Source organism: Dipodomys spectabilis, unplaced genomic scaffold (assembly GCF_019054845.1).
Source record: "Dipodomys spectabilis isolate Male_0828 unplaced genomic scaffold, ASM1905484v1 ptg000436l, whole genome shotgun sequence".
Classification (NCBI taxonomy): domain Eukaryota; kingdom Metazoa; phylum Chordata; class Mammalia; order Rodentia; family Heteromyidae; genus Dipodomys; species Dipodomys spectabilis.
Window position 1 is genome coordinate 4,695,559 of NW_024871113.1, and position 20,552 is coordinate 4,716,110.

Genomic DNA, 20,552 nt, shown 5'->3' on the forward strand with positions numbered 1-20,552 from the left:
AAGCTCAGGCCTTGTGTTCAAGTTCCATGACCACCAAAAAAAAATAATAACTTGGAAAAATAACATAATGTTAAGATTTGATAATGCTGGTAGAGAGCATATTATTGTTGGCATATTATTCTCAATTGCAGGCTTAAGTTATTCACAGTCAGTTGAAGGTGGAAATAGCTGTAGTCCCAGCTATTCTGGATGCAAAAAGATCACTTGAGTGCAGGGAGATGATGAACTCAGTAGCTCAGATTTCCATAGGCAAAAGTTCAAAAATATCTCAAAAATATTTTTTACAATAAAAGTGAGCTTGTTTCAGCATTATGTTATTTCCCTTCCCTTCCCCGAATTAGAAAAATGTATATACAAGATGCAGGGCACCGGAATCAACAGTGTGACAACAGGGGTTATACTGTGGGGGAAGAACATAAAAAAGAAACAAAAAACCCCACATAGTATATTATAAGTACATTAAAAACAACAGCAAGAAAGAAAAAACTTCTTGTGTCCCTACCTTGGGGTTCATTTCGCTTAGCATTATTTTATAAGGTCATACAGGTTGACCCAATGCAACAATGAGACTTACAAGACACTATGTTACAAGACACTTTACAACTTGGGGATGGGGAGGAGGAGTTGGGAGGTGGGGAGGGAAGGGATTGTAGAGGAAAAATCAAAGAAGGGAGTAAGAATGTTGATAGGAACTATATTCATTACCTTACTCATGTAACCGTAACCCCTCTTACAGTATCTTTACAATTTAAAAAGAAGAAGAAGAAAAATGAGCATGGTTAGAAACTGGGAGAAAGTGAAGGAAGTGACACTTTCCACATACCCAAAAATGTACTCATTATCTGGAAAGAAAGAAAAAAACATTGTTCAGAAGTAGAAAGCTGTGGCTTTAGTGGTAGAGCACTAACCTTGTGCAATAAAAGTTCAGGGAGAGTGCCCACATCCTGTGTTCAAGCCCAAGGACCAGCACATATGTATGTGCACAGATACACCGACACAGACACACACAGAGAGCTAATCTCTGCACTTTGGAGTATGCTACAAGAGCCTTTATCACAAATTTCAAGCAATCACTTTCAAGAGAAGTTTTAGAAATGCTGTCTAGCTATGAGTAGGAAATATTCTACTTTCAAGGGTAAAAGAGTCAAAAGAAAGAAAGAAACACTCAAGAATATCCTTGGAAATTGTAACAGCTCATCTTGATTGTTAACTTGATTGGACTGAAAGGCACTAAAGACAATGGGACAGTACACTTCTGGGTCTATCTGTGTGTGTGTGGGGGGGGGGGGTGAGGTGGTCCTGAGACAAGTGGCATCTCAGTCAATGAACTGAGGGGGAGACCCACAAAATGTGAATGGCACTCCAATATGCCAGGAGCCCTAAGGGAGCAAAGAGCAGAAGAAAGCCAGACACCAACATCTCCTATGTATAATCCTAGCTACTCAGGTGGCTGAGATCTGAGTTCCAAGCCAGTCTGGGCAGGAAAGCCCTTGAGATTCCAATCTCCACTTAACTTCCAAAAAGTCAGAAGTGAGCTGTGGCTCAAGTGGCAGAGTATTAGCTATGAGCAAAAACCAAAACCCCCAAAACAAAAAACAAACAAACAAACAACAGACAAACAAACAACAACATAGGAAAGGAACATAGCTAGGCTCTTAGTTCAAGCCCCAGAACTGGCACAAAAGGAAAACTACAGCAGAAGGAAAGGGAGTCTTCCATGTGAGGAGGTGTAGTTGTTGAGTGTATGCGTTTTCCTACCAGATGTGGTTCCAAAGTTTTGGGCCTTGGAAGGGAAACCCACAGAGACTCTCCTATGGGCTTCCATGCTGTAGCAAGGGCTGTTTTGACCTAAGGCTTCCAGCTGGAAGGAACAGCTACTGGTTCCCCCTCTCTAGTCTGCCATTGTGGGACCATACAGCCGGTCATGTGAGTCAACCCAATAGATCCCTTCCTACAATTCTATCTACATTCTATTGGTTCTATTTCTCTGGAGAAACCCGATTAACACAAATTTACAAGCAATGAGTAATATACAAGTACTACCTTCGTAGAATTTAGAATAAACATGGTCACTAAGTCAATTGATACATCATGAAAGACTTAGGAAATGATTGCTTTTGGCCTTTGGTTAAGATTATACACAGAAGAATGAAATTTGCTTCTTCTTATTATAGGACAGGAGGTTGGGAGAGAAACACAGCATCTCTGGCTGTCAAAGAGAAGGAATACATTCTATTACTTCTTTGCTTTATTAAAGGGGGCTATGATTTAGGTGGGTTTTGTTCTGAAAGTGTTCATATGTTAGAAGCTGGATCCCCAGTATGGTGATGTTCAATGAGGGAACATTAACGACACAAGGCCTCTTTCAAGACTCTTAGGGTCATTGGGCATGCTCTCAGATGGGATGGACATAGTTCTTGTAGGTCCAAGTTAGTTCTTACTAGTGCAAATTGTAAAAACAAAACAAACAAAAACAAAAACAAAGGGCTGGGAAGGTGGCTCAGTGGTAGAGAGCTTGCCTTGCATGGCTGAGGCCCTGGGTTCGATTCCTCAGCACCACATAAGCAAAAAGAAAAAAGCCAGAAGTGGCGCTGTGGCTCAAATGGTAGAGCACTAGGCCTTGAGCTGAAGAGCTGAGGGACAGCGCCCAGGCCCAGAGTTCAGGCCCCACGATCGGACCCAAAAATAAAAACAAAAACAAAAACCAAAAACCTCGTCTCTGGCTTCCTGCCTGGCCATATGAACTCTTGCATTCACACCATCTATCGTGGGGTCCACACCAAAGCCTACATCTTACTTTTGAACTGATAGGAGCTAAACCCGACTTCTTTTTTTAGAAGTTAGACAGATTCACATACTTTGTTACAATCACAGAAAACAGACTAATACAAAGGTCAGGTTTTATTCAGCAAACATAACAGTATGTCAAATGTAAGTAATACTTCTGAAGGAATTTCAAACTATAATACAATCTAGCAAGAAACAGCAATAGTAACTGTTGGTATTGATAATTCCCAAGGCTTTCTACTGTATGGAAAAAAGAAACAATTTTACATAAATGTGTTTGTTAGAGAACACAGGAATTTTTTGTCTTGTTTTTTTCTTTCTTGCTGTTCTTTTTAACATATCTAAAATGTACAATGTGATTTTTTTTGTTTCTCTTGTATGTTCTCCCCCCACGGTATAACACCTGTTTTCACTGTATTTGATATTGGTGCCTTCCATCTTTTATATACATTTTTCTAATTTGGGGAGGGGAAGGGAAATAACAAAATGCTGAAACAAGGATACAGATCCATTGTAACAATGAGATGTACAAGACACTGTTGAAAACGAACTTTACAACTTGGTAAGGGGGAGGGGGACTTGGGGAGGTAGGAAGGGATGGTAGGGGAAAAACAAAGGAGGTAACAATGCTTGATAGGAAATGTACTCATTACCTTACCCATGTAACTGTAACCCTCTGTATATGATTTTTACAATTAAAAAACACACAAAAAAAGAAAATACAGGAATTGGGCTGGGACTGTGGCATAGTGGTAGAGTGCTTGCCTAGCATGCATGAAGCCCTGGGTTCAATTCATCAGTCCCCCATAAACAGAAAAAGCTGGAAATGGCACTGTGGCTCAGTGGTAGAGTGCTAACCTTGAGCAAAAGAAGCAGGAAAGGAAACACAGGAATGAACAAAGTACTATTCTTCTCACTTCAGTCTGAAAAGATTAATGGCCCAATGGACTACTTGGCAGTTATGAACTTTTAAAGAATAGTTATAGAATTTTAAATAAAGAAGAAAAAAAGAACAGTTACAGAATTACAAGCAAATATTAAACTTTTCTGCACCTCTTCTAATATATTCTTGCTCTTTCTCTCTCCCTCTTGCCCCTTTACCCTTCAAAAAAAAATGAAATAAATGATCAAATGCATTGGCATTCTCAGCAGAGAATAGATAGTTCAAATATTATTTAAAAATAGGAAAATAAATGTGGACAGGTTCTTTGAGCCTGTTTAGACTAACACAAATCATCAACTAGTCTCTTGCCTTATATATTACCTGCACAATCACCTTAGAAAGTTAGTAGAACATATTTACTTGAAAACACATTATTGAACAGAGATTAAATCTGAACAAGATACACAGTAGGCTTATGAATACTACATACACACTAGGTCATCATCACAGAAATAGGTTCATGTCCTTTTCCATTGGCAATGAAGTGGACTCTTGGTTTCAGTGCATATCTGCTCCAGTGTTGTACTAAAGGTGTTTGAGTAATTTTTCCTGCAACACTACCCAACTTCTACTAAAGATGTGTTAACTCTCCACAAATCTACAACGTTCACTTCATCAAGTGTGTCAAGTACATTCACTCTTACCTTGCTTGGGGCATTGTTTGCTTGTTGGCAGACAGGCTGCATCTCCGCAATGTTTGGGACAAGCAGATCATACAACTTGGCAGATCATACAACTATTTATAAATAACAGTTGATGAGGTAGGGCTGGCAGCTCGTCCATAGCAATTGTGTAAGTTCTGTTCAAGAATTTACCATTTTTGTTTTCCAAAATTTCTTTTGTTAAGAAAAAAAGACTACTTGATCAAAACAGCACATAATAAATTCATGACTAGCTGGGCACTGGTGGCTCATGCCTGTAATCCAGGCTACTCAGGAGGCTGAGATCTGAGGATTGCGGTTTGAAGCCAGCCCAGGCATGACAGTTCTTGAGACTCTTATCTCCAATAGCCATCAGAAAATCAGAAATGGCAATATGGCTCAAAGTAATACAGCATTAGCCTTGAGCATAGGGACAGTGCCCAGGTCCAGAGTTCAAGCCCCACAACCAACAAAATACAAAAGCAAATAAATTCATGACTAAGGTAAATTTATTGCAAAACTAAACCATACTGGAGCAGGTATGATAATGAACATTGGAATCCCAGCTACCCAGGAGGCAGAGGTAGGAGAATTCCCCCCAGTGCAAGGGCATCCTGAGAAAAACTTAGTGAGATCCTTCCTCAAAAACAAACTGGGAGCTAGGTCTTTCTCAAGCCTGCAATCCTAGCTACTTGGGAGGCCAAGATCTGAGGATGGAGGTTCAAAGCTGTCTCAGGCAGGAAAGTCTGTGAGACTCTAATCTCTAATAAACCTCCAAAAAGTCATAAGTGGAGGTGTGGCTCAAGTAGTAGAGAACTGGCCTTGAGCAGAAAAGATCAGTTACAGTTCCCAGGCCCTGAGTTCAAGGCCCAGAATTGGCGCACGCGTGCGCGCGCGCGCGCGCACACACACACACACACACACCACACACACACACACACACACACAAAGCTAACAAACAATAACAAAAAAAAACCCATCAAGCTGAGGACTGGTATATGCTTGCAATCTATCACAGTGACTTGGTGAGGGTAGGCAGATGGTAATCTGAGGCAATCATGATCGCAATCATGAAGTCCTATCTAAAACATAGTAAGAAGCCAGAGAGCTGAGAGTGTGCCTAACAAATAAAAGCTAGGCCCTGAGTTCAATCTCTAGTACAGAAAACAGATAAATGTAAATAAATAAACTAAAACATAGTAATCTCTTCCAGATTCCTGAGGGAATCAGTCAAAAGCAACTTGTGTTCCTAAGCTAAATAAAAACGTTAAATTAAATATGTACATAGGCTGGAGATGGAGCTCAGAGGTAGATTACCTGTACTCAATATGCAGAAGGCCCTGAGTTCAATATTCAGCTGGCACATACACACATATCAATACAAAGAATAAATATAACAATAGAATTAAAACCAACCAGAAACAAAAAACAGACAACAAAAACAAAAACAATTTCCCTGTACATCAAGAATTCCCACCATAGCTTATAATAGCAAGAGACATCACAACATGGTAAAGACTATGCACTGAATAGCAGGCTAAGGCAATAGATTGCTTTTTTGTCAAGGTGATGTATAGAGGGGTTACAGTTACATAACTAAGGTAATGAGTGCATTTCTTGTCAAACATGTTACCCCTTCCCTCATTTTTCTCCTACTTCCCCTCCCCTTTTCACCCCCCCCCCAAGTTGGACAGATCATTTCCAATGGCAATAGATTTTGAGATGTGAAACCAACACAAACCTTTAAAACATGATAAAAGCTATTAATAATCTCTGTAACAGAAATAGATGGAGAACAAATTGGCAAACACCTCAGAATTCTCTTTTATTGTCAGTTCAGCAAATATATTGATCTCTGTAAATCAATAGGTAGAGAAAAAATTGGCAGACACTTCAGAATTCTCTTTTAGTGCAGCTCAGCAAATATGAGTTGGGACTAGTTTATCATTCTGCCAACTAGGCAGCACAGTTACTCCACAAGCCTTTCGAGTAGACAGGGGAGAATTACTTCACTCTTTCAGCAAGAAATTAAGGCTCGTTTATTTTTATAAACTGTTGTAAAACATATTCAAAGTTGGGAAGTCAAGTCATCCTTCAGTCTTTCAAAAACACAAAAATATGTCAGTAAAAGCTAAGTGTATGAGCCAAGCATGGTAGCGCATGCCTATAATCCTAGCTACTTAGGAGGCACAGACAGGGAAGGCAACTGAGGCAAAAAGTGCCAGAGAGTCTGTCTCAACCAATAAAAGCTGGGTGTGGTGATTCACACTTGTCATCCCAGCTATTTGGGAATCTTAATCAGGAGGACTGTGATTCAGGCTAGCTCAGGTATAAATGTGAGACCCTATTTCAAAAATAACAAAATCAAAAAGGGCTGAGGGCATGGAACAAACAGTAGAATGCTTGCCTAGCAAGCATAAAGCCCTGAGTTCAAACTCCAAATAATGCAAAAAAAAAAGAAAAGAAAAAGAAAAAAGAAAACAAAAGGTTAAATGAGTGGAAAGTATAAACACAAAGCATACTTATATGTTACTAGTAAAAAATAAACGTGTGTGTGTGTGTGTGTGTGTGTGTGTGTGTGTGTGTGTGCGCGCGCGCGCGCGCGCGCGCGGCGCGCATGCGTGCTAGGACTGGGGCTTGAATTCAGGCCTGGCTGCTGTCCCTTAGCTCTTCAGCTCAAGGCTGGCAGTTGACCACTTGAGCCACAGCTCTACTTTTGGCTCCTTTATTTTTCTTTTTTGGGTGGTGGGGGGGGGGGGGGTGAGGTAGTGGTTAACTGCAGATAAGATTCTCACACATTTTACTGCCATGTGGCTTCAAACTGCAATCCTCAGACCTCAGGCTACTGAGTAGCTAGGATTATAGACCTGAGCCATCAGCAGCTGGCTCAAAATAAACTTTTAAGACAATAAAGAAAAATAACTAGAGTAGAATTCTACTCATCTCACATAGACTGATTCATATGATAAATCTAAAGTACATTGATAGTCATAAACAAAAGTGGAAAAATATACAATCTCTTAGTACAAGTAGTTGAACCCAGGGTTTGTACTTGCTAGAAGGGCTATTTACCACTTGAGCCACGCCCATATACCTTTTGGTTTGTTTGTTTTTTGTTTGTTTTGTTTTTTGTCAGTTGTGGGGCTTGAACTCTGGGCCTGAGTGCTGTCCCTCAGCTCTTAAACTCAAGGTTAGCGCTCTACCACTTGAGCCACAGTGCCATTTCTGTTTTTCTGAGTGGTTTATTGGAGATAAGAGTCTCATGGAGTTTCCTGTCTGGGCTGGCTTTGAACCCTGACCCTCAGATTTCAGCCTCTGGTATAGCTAGGATTACAGGCCTGAGTTTACAGGCCTGAGCCACCGGCGCCCTGCTTGTTTTCTTAGTTTATTTTTTTTTTGGGGTCCAGTCATGGGGCCTGAACTCTGGGCCTGGGCACTGTCCCTCAGCTCTTCAGCTCAAGGCTAGTGCTCTACCACTTGAGCCACAGCGCCACTTCCGGCTTTTTTCTTTTTTGCTTATGGGGTGCTGAGGAATCGAACCCAGGGCCTCATGCATGCAAGGCAAGCGCTCTACCACTGAGCCACCTTCCTAGCCCCTGTTTTCTTAGTTTTTAAAGAGGGTCTCATGGGAATTCCTTGGCCACCCTGAACTGTCATCTACCAGTTATCCGTCCCATGTAGCTAGGATGACAAGCTTATACTACCTCATCCAGGTATTGACTGAGATGAAGACTTGAGTTTATGCATGGGCTGACCTAAAACTAAGATCCTCCTGTTCTCAAGCCTTCAAGAGGCTAGGATTCCCAAGAAGCTACGAGTATTGGCATAAATCACTTGTAACCAGAACTTAGGATAAACTTTTGAAGTACACACTTAATTCAAAAATACAAGGGAATGGTGGTTAAAAAAAAAGAAAACAGCTACAAATATAGATACAAAATTGCTATGTCAATTTTATTATTTCCTTGCACTGCAGTTGTATATTACCTCAATGTGTGAATATGAGAAAATAGTCCCTGGCAGGATTTAGCACTGGGAATTTTGAGTTAAAACTGCTTTTGAATTTTGAAAAAAAAAAAGCCAGAGGGCACTTTGCTATTATTACAGTAAGCACACAGCAAAATTAAGCAGGAATTATAAAGATTAGCATTAATGATACTGTTCATATTCTCCTTGTAATATATTTTTAAATGACTATTTTTTATAGTATTAAGTGGCACTATTTTTTATAGTATTAAGAGGTCTTTTTATAATAGAAACACAAGGTTACTTACAATTTGCTTAAATGAAACAACATACCTTAACCAGATATGTAATATGCTTTAACCAAACATTTCTTTGTCAACCTTAAGAAAAAAAAAGCCTAAAATAGTATACAAACTTTTGAAATGTATTTCAGCAAATTTGGACCCTAATCCTTATCAGTTCCCAGCAAAAAGAAAGAAATGTATAAATCTACTTAAGGAAAAAAAAGAAAATAACAAACTTGATATAATCATATATTTGATCTATGAATTCAGAAAAGGCCACACATCAATAATTCCAACTCAGGAAACTGAATCTAGACTCCATTAACTAGATTCTATCTCAACAAGGATTTTCTTTTTATTTTTTTTTTAAATTTTTACTTTTGGCTGGTCCTGGGGCTTGAACTCAGGGACTCAGTGCTGTCCTTGAGATTTTCATTCAAGGCTACCACTAGAGCTACAGCTCCATTTCTGGCTGTTTCGGTGATTAATTGGAGATAAGAGTCTCAAAGACTTTCCTGCCTGGCTGGCTTTGAACTGTGAGCCTCAGATCTCAGCCTCCTAGGTAGCTAGGATTACAGGCTTGAACCACAGGTGCCTGGGTAAGAATTTTCTTTTATATTCTAGGCAACATCATCTACATCTCCTTTCCTTTTACCTTGTATTCTGGGGAAAGGAGGTGCCTGGGTGATCTAAGATTCCATGAAAATATTTGCAAGATCTCACAATCCTTAGATCGGAACTGAGACATTTTCTTACATTTATGACACAGTGGAGCATTTGTTTCCAATGTCTCCAGTCTTCAATAGATATCGCCTTGCTCTTCTTCCTACTATGAGAGTGTAGTCAGAACACTTCGAGCCTTTGCTATGGTGTGTGTGTGTGTGTGTGTGTGTGTGTGTGTGTACGCGCGTGCGTGTGCTGGGACTTGAACTCAGGGCCTCGGCCCTATGCCTTAGCTTTTTTCACTCAAAGCTGGTGCTCTACCACTTGAGCCACACCTCCACTTCCAGCTTTTTACCCTTCAGGCCTTTTCTGGCTGGGCTGGCTTCGAATCACGAACTTCATTCACATCCCAGCCTCCTGAGTAGGTAGGATTGTGGGCATCCTGCCACTTGTCTCGTTGCTATTTTTCAATATCTTTATGATTTGCCACTTGGACTGCCCATTGAAAAGCCATAAAAACCTCCTTTCTTCTGCCTGCCCCGGGGGAAGATTGTAAAGAACCCACCAGACCCTAGCTGATCATGTCCAGTTAGAAGCTCAGAATGGCTAGAGAGCTCTTAGTGACCCCCCCACACCAATTCCCTGGCTGTTTCCACTTGGGAATCTCAATTATGCCATCTGTGAATTCTCTCATCGCAACAGCAGCTGCGAAGAAAGGACTTCAGACCCAGTGCTGGGCTTACAAAGCAAAACCCAAGGCCTGTGACCCACAGCTAACTGCGCCGGTCTGCATCCTCGGTCCACTGATCTCTCCTAGAAAGCTCGCCATTCCGGATGCCTGTGCTCAGTTCAGTAACCACAAGACCACAAGGCAGGACAACACCTTCGTGTGGCATGCTGGCAGCCCCGCAGGTCGTTGGGTCCCCCCCCCCCCCCCCGCCGCCGGGTCCCTGCCCCCAGCCTCCCTACTCCCTATTCCCAGGTGCACCGATACTCGCCACGTCTACCGCCACCCCTGCGGCGAGGAGGCATGGATGCCTACAGCATCCTAGTCTCCCCGGATTTGGAGAGGGCGCCCTTGGGGCCTCTCTAGGAGGAAACTAGGGCGCCCACCCTCCTGGCTTCCTCGTCCCTGCCTCCGACCTCCCCAGCCACCCCACCTGCCTGTGCTTCGCCAGCCAGACTTGCTGCTCGGGGTCAAGTTCAAGGCCAAACTATGCCATGGTAGAAGCAGCCCGGGTGGGCCTCGAGAAGCTGCTCTGAATCTCCAAACGGGAAGAGAGCGCTGCACAGGTTTTGCAGAGAGCTGGGGTGAGAGCTGGGGTGTGCAGTGGCTTCTAAAGAGGAAGCTGCAGAAATTTATTTCTCTCTCCGCTTTCTCGGAATCCTCCTCCCTTGATTCTCCATTCCCTCCAATAAATATCATTAGAAAGGCCAAGATAAAATGAATCGTAGTCTAGGCTCTTACCTTGTGATGGCTGTTTCTGGAAATGTTTTAATTAGCTAACAGAAAGAGAGGAAGGGCTCTCGGTTGGTAAATGAGATTGCCTTGACTTCGATCTCTGAAGAAAGCAATCAGCAGCCACAACCTCGTCTCTGGAAGATTGTCGAGAATTTCTCAACCCTAGTCGGCCAGATGGAGAGGGGAAAATCAGTTCCTGTTGATTGACAGCAGCTCAGCCCAATCAGTGCACGACAAGGTGACGCGCCCTTCTTCCACTGAAACCAATCACAGATGCCGAAGGGAGCGAGCCTCTCGTTTTGCCATTTGGGTCTGTCTATACTTTCAGTTGCTCACGGCAGACTGACGTCAATGTGAACCAATAGCAGCTGGCTGTGGCGCCCCGCTCTCCCGGAATTGGCGCATTGCACCCACTGATGGGAAGCGCCTGGATGGCGGGTGGGGCCAAGAGACTTGGCACCCTTCCACCGCTGGAGGCGGGAGGTGCATCCCTTCGGGCCGAGTGTGGAGGTGGTTGTGACAGCTAGGACACCAAAAATGGATTGCCAGCACTTTGCCTGCGCACAGAGCTTGGAAGGCATCTGGTTTCCTTGCTTGACAGATTCGTTCTGGCTGAATAAACAGTCTGGTGATAGCTTGGAGACAGTGGATTCATTCATTCCACAAGTGTTTGTTTTGTTGTTATTTTGGTTTTTTTTTTTCCCCATGTTTATAAAGGACTACAAGTAGGACAGGCACTTGATAGGCGCTGGAGATGCAATTTTGTCCGGGATACTCAAGCAAGCTGCTCTCAGACTATGCAGTCTAATACAAAACAACAACAACAATAAACAATAAGTAAACAACTATGTAAAGGATAATAAATCACCTCAAGAGAGAAAATAGCTAAGAAGTGATAAGGAACACAATAAGGGATGGACTTTAGATGTGGCTTTTTAACTAAGTCTTTGGGTAAGATGGAAAATAAATCGCCTAGCCATCAGAATTAGTGAAATGTTGATTGTTCTAGGCAGGGGAAACAGTACAGCAAAGGTCTTGAGGTAGATCAACAAGAAGACCAGTGAACGGAGGGAAAGACCAGGACAATGTGAGGTAGATGAGGGAGACAGGGTCCTGAGAGGTCACAATACATTTTAGTAGTGACTGTCTGAGTGTGTGCGTGATGCATGTGCACCAGTGCATTAGTCCTGGGACTCAAACTTAAGCCCTGGTCACTGTCTCTTAGCTTTTTTGCTCAAGACTGGTACTCTATCACTCCAGCCACGGCTCCATTTCTGTCTTTTTGGTGGTTAATTGGAGTCTCAGGACTTCCTGCCTAGAGTGCTAGCTTCCAACTGCAACCCTCATTTCTCATCCTCCTGTGTAGCTAAGATCACAGAGGTGTGCCAATAATGCCTGGCTGACATTGAAGCAAAGCAGTGAAAGATGTGATTTGGATATTAAGTCACTTTTGGTTAATGTGTCGTAATCAGGTAGAACAGACTCTTAAGAGACTGGTAAAAAGATCATAGTAAATAGTATTTAAAGGAAATAAACCAGGCACCAATGGCTCATGCCCTGTAATCCTAGCTACTCAGAAGGCTGAGACTTGTAGGGTTACAGTTCAAACCCAGTCCAGGCAGAAAAATTTGGAGAATTCATCCCCACCTCACCTATAAAAAGCAGGGCTCAAGTTGTAGAGTGTCAGCCATGAGTAAAGAAGCTGAGTAAGAGTTTGAGATCCTGAGTTCAAGTCCCATTTTCTGGCAAAAAGAGAAAAAGAAAAATAAAGTAGAAGATGAGAGATTAAACTGTGGTGATATCACATATTAGACAAAAGCAGATTCGAGTTCAAAGAGAAATTACTAACTTATTTTGATATTTTGAGTAGCTAGGTCTGAAGGAATTGTTCCAGATATAGTACATTTAATAATTTGTTTAGAGAATGATATTCATATTGATGACTCAAATTCTAGCAATGACTTTGAGAATTATGTTATGTTGATTGTCAATTTTCATGGATTTCCTGGAATGTTCTTTAACTTCTATTGCAATGTAGAAAGAATGCTTACAGAAACGTATGCATATTGACCGTGGTTCAAAGAATTTTCCTAGTCGGAGCACCTCTTTCGACCCAGTCCTGGATCAGGAGACAGAACTTTACTAATAGGTGGGATCTCATCATGCTGTCATCTAGTTGCTAATTCCTCCCATGGGAAGTCCTAGATTGACTACAAAACCATGGATTCAATCTGTTCATCTGTATATTTGGTATGTATAAGGTCATAAAGTACACATTTGTTTGTGTTTGGTTTCTTTGATTCAACCTCTGCTTGTGGGATTCTTTCATATTGTTATATGTAGTTATCAAGCATTCATTTATTCCATTCTGTAATTACATTATATATTTTATGAATTCATAAATTATAAACTCTCGACAGATCATAGGGTAGTTTCTGGTTTAGAGCTATTGTAGATCATGCTGCCATGAACATTCTTATACATGGCATTGTGGAGGGACATTTCTATTGATGGAGCATTTTGGTAACTCAGTGACAATTCAGTTACTATTCAGTTGTGCCATAAATTACAGAATTTCAAGCCTTTGAATAGATAGATAGCAATGTATGAATGTATAGATAACAATGAAGGTGAAAAATTTTCACTCCATTAAGAAACTATTGATGTGAGGGAATTTAAGCTTAGAGGTCTATAATTCCTGAGTTATCTTGGAGGAGTTTAAACCTTCATTTTAAGCACTTGCTAACTGCATGTTCAGCATTAGAGAATAACAAGATTTTACCATGTCACTATAGAATATACTATAATCTACTGTCACAGAATACACAAAATCAGGTAGACTGTCTTAAACAGTATCCTTCAGGTAGAAGATATGGCTCAAGTGGTAGAGCACTTTCCTAGCATAGTGGAGCCCTGGACTCAATCCTCATTACCAGGAAAAAGTCTTTGATACTAATATAGTCATTGGAGTATGTTTGAAAACCATAATATTTGGTACCAGCTGATTAAAAATACAGGTAGGGCAGGGAATGCTAAGCAAGGTGATGCAGGCTTGTAATCCCAGCACTTCGGAGAGTGAGATAGGAAGATTGCAAGCCCCAGGTTAATCTTGGTTATATAAGTGAGACCCTGTTTTTAAAACCCAAAGAAAGAGAATGGAAGCAGGACAACTGGGCTGTGGGTATAGCTGAATGATAAAGCAGTTACTTAGGCCTAGTGATATAGTCTTTGGTTTCCATCTCCAGCACAGCACAGCAAATAGTAAATAAATAAGCAAGTAAATAGAAAAAAGTAGTGGTTTACATCTTTTGAATGGCATATTTGTGGTTTCAAATATCTTTGAACATATTAAATATTCTACAAAAAGAATTTGCTGTAAAAGTTAATGTGGCACGACAAATCACTGAATAAAGTCCAAAAGAATGAAGTAAATACACAATCCCAAATGCTTCATTAACTTGAACTTCTTCCTTTTTCAGTTTATATTTTAAAGAATGGAACCATTTGCTGAAAATGATTATTGAGTATACTGAAAATAGTTGACAGAGATTTGAATAAGATTTGAATAATAAGTTTAGGACATGGGCTGTGAATGAAACACTGAAGTTTAGATTGATGCATCCCTGAATACCTCTCTCTGAGCAGTTAGGACCTGTGTGATAATGAACTCATATTTCCATGAATACTTACTAATAAAGAGTCAATCTATTTCTTTTTTTCTTAATTAGACCTGGATATTATGCTTAGAACCATCAAGCATGTTTTTGTATGCTACTTTTGTTTTCAAGCCTAAATAAGAGGCCTGATTACATATGTATATTTCTGTGGTCCTGATCTATCTTGAATTTTTAGCCCAGCTGTCCCTTCATAATGACACTAGCAAAATTGTCACAACAATAATCCATAGAATTTTATAATCTGTTTTTGGACTCAAATACTTTTTAAAATATGTTCATTTCTTTCCCCTTCATGTAATTTACCTCCATAAATATGGAACAAATAGGTTTTACCCAGTGGCAGATACAGACATTCAAATGATCTTCCTATTTCTACCTCTGATCTTTTATTGTGTGTGGCAGTACTAAGGCTTGAGCTTAGGGCCTTGAGAACTCTCTTTGCTTTTTTTTTCTCCCTCAAAGTTGATATTCTCCCACATGAATCACACCTTCCCTGGCTTTTTGCTGATTAATTGGAGATAAGAGTCTGGGATTTTTCTGCCAGGGCTGGTTTTGAATCAAATCCTCAGATCTCAAGCCTGCTGAGAAACTAAGATTATTGGCATAAGCCTCAGACAGCTCTCCTCCTCTAAGCATTTGACAATGATCTCATTTGATTTTATTTAAATATTTAATTTTACTGAATATCAGTTTCTCATCAGAGCCTCGGTGAGAATCATTGCTTTTATACATGTACATTTTGTAAGAAAGATGATAAATAGAAATTCCATTTGATATCTAAATCACAAAGACTAAAAAAATCAGAAAATGGCATACAACGATCATTTAGTAGTTTATCAAAATTTTTGCAACAATTTCATCACCTAAGCACCTCCCAACCATTTTGTGGTTGTGGCCAGGGGAGTATAGGGCCCCCTAGGACTGCTTCTGCTCAGAGAACTATCATTGGAAGTAACAAGCTTATTACTGATTTGGAGCCTTTGATGCTCCTACTCAAGACCTTCCAAGGTTTCCTCACCCCTGTCATCTTAGCACTTTCAGGTAGTGGCTAGCCTTTCAATGTGGGTAGCTGAGTGACTATGAAGAAAATAATCCCACTGTTAGTGTACGATGAGAAAACAGAGAAGCCACATTTTTTGCCAGTCCTAGGCTTGAACTCAGGTTGTAGGCAGTGTCCCTGAGTTTCTTTTGCTCAATGCTAGCACTACCGACTTGAACCACAGAGCCACTTTTGGCTTTTTCTGTGTATGTGGTACTGAGGCATGGAACCCAGGGCTTCATGCATGCTAGGCAAGCACTCTACCACTAGGCCACATTCCCAGCCCATAGCCACATTTTGAGAAGTCGAATTTGGAGCCTTTATTGGAGTGCCAGTGGCCGGCCCATCTGTAGATAGACTCTTGTCACAAAGATCTGCAGCCCAGTGAATATACTTAACACTTTTAGGAAACTGAGCCATGAGGGCAGGAGAGGAAAGAAAGAACAGAAAAAAAATACCACCAAACCAGAACAGCTCCAATGGAGAGCTGAAGAAGGACGCCATGTTGACCAGAAGTGAGCCAGGAGACAGGACATGAGGAGACAGGAGACACACAGCATGGTGTCTCAGCACCTGAGCTAGTCAGGGCCTAAATAGGGTAAAGTCAGGGGGCTTGATAGGTCATGACCTAAGACTGGCAAGTCCCATAACCTATTGTCTAAGTCCCTGCTCCTGCCTCTAGGAATTAAGGCACTCCCATCATCTGCGAGGTGGGACTTCCCCGCCTCCACCATGAAGACAAGATGGTGCCAGTTAAATCCAATACCCTATCATCCATGATGTGGCCAAGATGGTGCCAGTTAAATCCAATATCCTTACTCAACTAGCTCATGGATAGTAATACAGCATGAGCAAGAAAGAAATCTTCTTGTGTGCCTATACTGGGGCTTCAACTTGGGGCCTGTCCCTGAGCTTTGGTTCTCAAGGCTAATGCTCTACCACTAGATTCACAGTTATAGTTACAACTTTTTGGAAGTTCACTGGAGATATGAGAGTGTCACAGACTTCCTGCTCAGGCTAGGTACAAACCAGGGTCCTCAGATCTCAGCCTTCTGAGAGCTAGGATTACAGACATAGGCCACCAGTGACATTTATTTTTTATGCTGGGCCTGGGCACTATCCCTGAGCCTCTCTGTGTTCAAGGCTAGCACTCCACCACCTGAACCACAGTGTCACTTCTTGCTTTTTCTGTTTATGTGGTACTGAGGAATCGAACCCAGGGCTTCATGCATGCTAGGCAAGCACTCTACCACAATGCCACATTCCCACTCCAACATAGGTTTTTGATGTAGCTTACAAAAGTACCATCCCAGAAAACCATGCTGACACACAGTCACATACAGAGAAGGGAGTTTATTGTCAACAAAGGAGCTGGCAAGGCTAGCTCTCTCATGAGAGGGAGAGAAAAAGCACTTGTCTTTGTCTAGAGAGATCTGGAGGGGCTAAGGGAGGAATTTCATGTGGGATGTGAGAGCAGAGGATTCCATTATGGCTAAGATTTATGGCAGCTGCCCAAATAGTAGATAAGGGAGCCTGCTGTTACCTTTTATGGCTGTGACTGACCAAATGGATTGCTACTTCAAGGTGAGAGGGAGGGAGCTGGTTATCAGCTGCCAGTACCAAAGGGTCCCTTTATGGGCCAATCTGGGGAAACCAGCATGTCAGGCTAACAGCTTAAACTAACTTTACAAGTCTATCTCATCTAGTGTTGACATTAGTTCCAGCTTGAAATCATCTGACTGAATTTTTCTTGCGGCAATTTTTAATCTAAGAAAAAAGAATGTTGCTGGATTTTGAGTCTCCCACCTGTAATCCTGGTTACTCAGGAGGCTGAGAACTGAGGATCAAGATTCAAAGTCAACGTGGGCAGAAAAGTCTCTAAGACTACAATTAACCAGCCAAAAGCTGAAGTAGAGGTTGAGTTCTAGTGGTAAATTACCAGCCTTGGGAAAAGAAGCCAGGTAAGGGTATGAGGCTCTGAGTTCACGCCCCAGTAACATCACACAGACACACAGAAAATATCCCTCATGTTGAATATCAAACTCAGAGCCTCATGCATATTTTGAGGGGAAATTTTTATTCAGTAAGTACCTGTTGAAGTTCTATATATACATAAAGTTTCATGTGGGCTTTGGGTGTGTAGCAATGAATGAACAATATAGACATGATCTCTACTTGTGAAAATTGAGATGAGGCAAAGAGAAACAATAGACAGGCTTCTTAAGGAGGATGAAATTTAGTTGGAAAAGCATACTATTGTTATCCAGTCACTGAATAGTACACAAGCCTGCCAAAAAAAAAATGCAGAAAGAAGAAACAAGTTCTGACTTGAATGTTTTAGAAACAGAAGACAGACCACCTATTTGAGTGCCCAAGAGATCCAACGTTACATTTAAATAATGTAGTACATTAGGCAAGAAACAAACTTCCCTGTACCTTTGTTTTCTCATCTTTAGTGCTAAATATATCCAGCTATGGCTGGCTTCCATAACTGCTACAAGCATTCAATTAGGCAGAGACTATAAACAAATGCCCCGTAAAAATAATTGGTGTTATTATACTTTGAAGATTTTACAGTGTACTAGAGGAGCCTATAAATATGCAGTATATAACATAATGAAAACTCTTTAAAGCCCTATAAAGCAATATACAAACAGATTTAAATTAATATTATACCTTCCTAGCTGTGGGAAAAGGTATAGACTTACACAATGAAAATTGTACCTTTAAGAATCTGAAACCCAGGGGCTGGGAAGTTGGCTCAGTGGTAGAGCGCTTGCCTTGCATGCCTGAGGCTCTGGGTTCGATTCCTCAGCACCACATAAGCAAAAAGAAAAAAGCTGGAAGTGGCGCTGTGGCTCAAGTGGTAGGGCACTAGCCTTGAGCTGAAGAGCTGAGGGACAGCACCCAGGCCCAGAGTTCAGGCCCCACGACCGGACCAAAAAAAAAAAAAAAAAAAGGATCTGAAACTCAGTATTTATCATCAATCCCTAAAGCAGTGCTATAAGGGATTAGCTTAAGTAGGCAAAAAAAAAAAACTTTTTTTAATTCTCATAAAAAAATAGTCAAACACTTCTTTTGGTGAGTGGAATAAAATGAATGCTGAAAAGCTAGCTTTCTACAAATGTAGACCAACAGAAAAATGAATGCATTATTGAGAAAAATTGCTGTTTTCACTGAAATCTGTAAGGGAAGAAGGCTTCTAACCTGTTGGAAATGAGATCTAGTTTTCTGAACTCGTGACTGTATTCTGAGTCTCCTGCAGATTAGAGTTCAAAATCTCAAGGTAACATTGCAAATGATGAAAGAACAGTGTGACTGGTTGTCAAGCAACCAAAAACATGAGCTATTGGCATGCACAAACATTATTTTGTACATGGAGTGGGTGTAAGTGCCAAACTGCTTCTCTATTGGTTACTTTCTCTTCCAATGGCAGAGAAGAAAGTATTATTTTTCCAGTAATTAGCATACTCTGGGAAACTGACCAACTGTGTTTCTTTCCCTACCAAAGTAGGAAAAGAAGAATGCTAAATATAGATGGCAAAACCAGGATGATTTTTATACTTGAGTTTGGCTTTAAGCAATCTAAATTTCTATATACAGATTATGCTAGAAAACATTTTTAAAGTTAAATAAATGAATAGTATATAATGGTTCTGCCGTGAGAAATATGTGAGAAAACTTGTTTTTCTCTGTTCTATTCTTTTTGCTTCTTTCCTTTCCTTTCTGTTCTCTTACCTTCTCTGTTCCTTTCTTTTCTTCCTCTCCTCCCCTCTCTTTCCCCCTCTATTTCCTCTTCCTCTCCCTCCTCTTCTTCCCCTTTTCACTCCTCCTCTCCCTACCTCCTTTCCTCCCTTCTTCTCAAGAGGTCTTCAACTAGGTCTTTCTTGTTATTTGTCCCAGACTGGCCTTGAACTCAAGATCCCTTTGCTTCAGCCTCCAGACTGCTGGATTACAGGCAAATAACACAGTGGTGCTGGGAAAATCTATTTCTTTCATAGAAAGAGAAGAATCTAGTGGTTCTCCCATGGCAAAACCAGAAAACTCTTTACAATGTGATTTTTTTCCACCTTACCTTTGCATAGACCATTGGAAAGGACAGAAAGCTAAGACCTAGAATACAGAGTCACAGTTAAGGAAATGAGGAAGGGATTTCCCACAAGGGGACTTCAGTGATGACAGAAATGTGGCCAGTGTCAAGAGCAAACTAACATACAGTTACCAAATGAGAAATTCCTTCCAATTTCCTTTTGGTAACCGAAATTATAGGACATTGACATTCAGACATGAAAAGAATTTGAAGCTGTTCATAACAAGGAGAGTCTCACATCATATACATTTTAGTATTTATTTAGCAAGTATTTTAGTAAGCATAACAGTGTAAAATAGAAAGACATTTTCTGTTCCCTATGCAGAAAACAAGATTAAGACTCAAAATAGTGTCTCTTACCAGCGGTCTCCATTCTTTCTGAGATGGGAGAATACACATGCTCTTCCTGAAAACCTCTAATCATTAGAAAAGATGGCTCTGAGTGGCCAAGGTGTATGCTGTTTTTATATTCTAAAACATGGAGATGTGATCTATGAGTACTCCAAATCCCAAGATAATAGCAGTTATTCTGAGTTTTATTCTGATTTTATGCATGAGATGATCATGGAACACATAGAATTTAACACTTGTCCCAGACCAGAGTGGAACAGCAGAGATTTGAAGTCTGGCAACTCAGTTTCTAAAACACATGTTACATTGTCTTTCTATGCAAGCTCATCAGTGTTTGTTTTGAAGACCTTAAATTAGTTTAATAAAAGCTGGCTTTCTATTTTGATGTGGGATGCATGATACAAATTAGTAGTTTCTAATTACATGGTTTCCTAGGAAATAACAGGTTGTGGCTAAACTATGAATGAAAAGCAGGAGGAAGAAGAGGAAATGGAGGAAGAAAGGAAGGAAGGAAAGGAAGAAATAAGGGAAGAAGGAAGGAAGGCAGGAAGGATAGGGCAGGAGGAAAAAGGAAAGGAAGAAGGGAGGAAGGCAAGCATTTCCCATCTCAGTATTTAAATACTGAATGTGCATTGGATACTAATATGTT

General features: G+C 40.9%; 1 protein-coding gene across 1 annotated transcript in view; it reads right to left on the minus strand.

Moving 5' to 3' along the window:
- Ppm1k (protein phosphatase, Mg2+/Mn2+ dependent 1K) overlaps positions 1-10,925 on the minus strand; it is a 27,478-nt gene extending 16,553 nt beyond the window's left edge. Inside the window, exon 1 of the mRNA XM_042668456.1 lies at positions 10,753-10,925. The gene's annotated coding sequence lies outside the window, so the exon portion shown is untranslated. The remainder of the gene's footprint in view (positions 1-10,752) is intronic.
- Between the last annotated feature and the right edge of the window lie 9,627 nt (positions 10,926-20,552).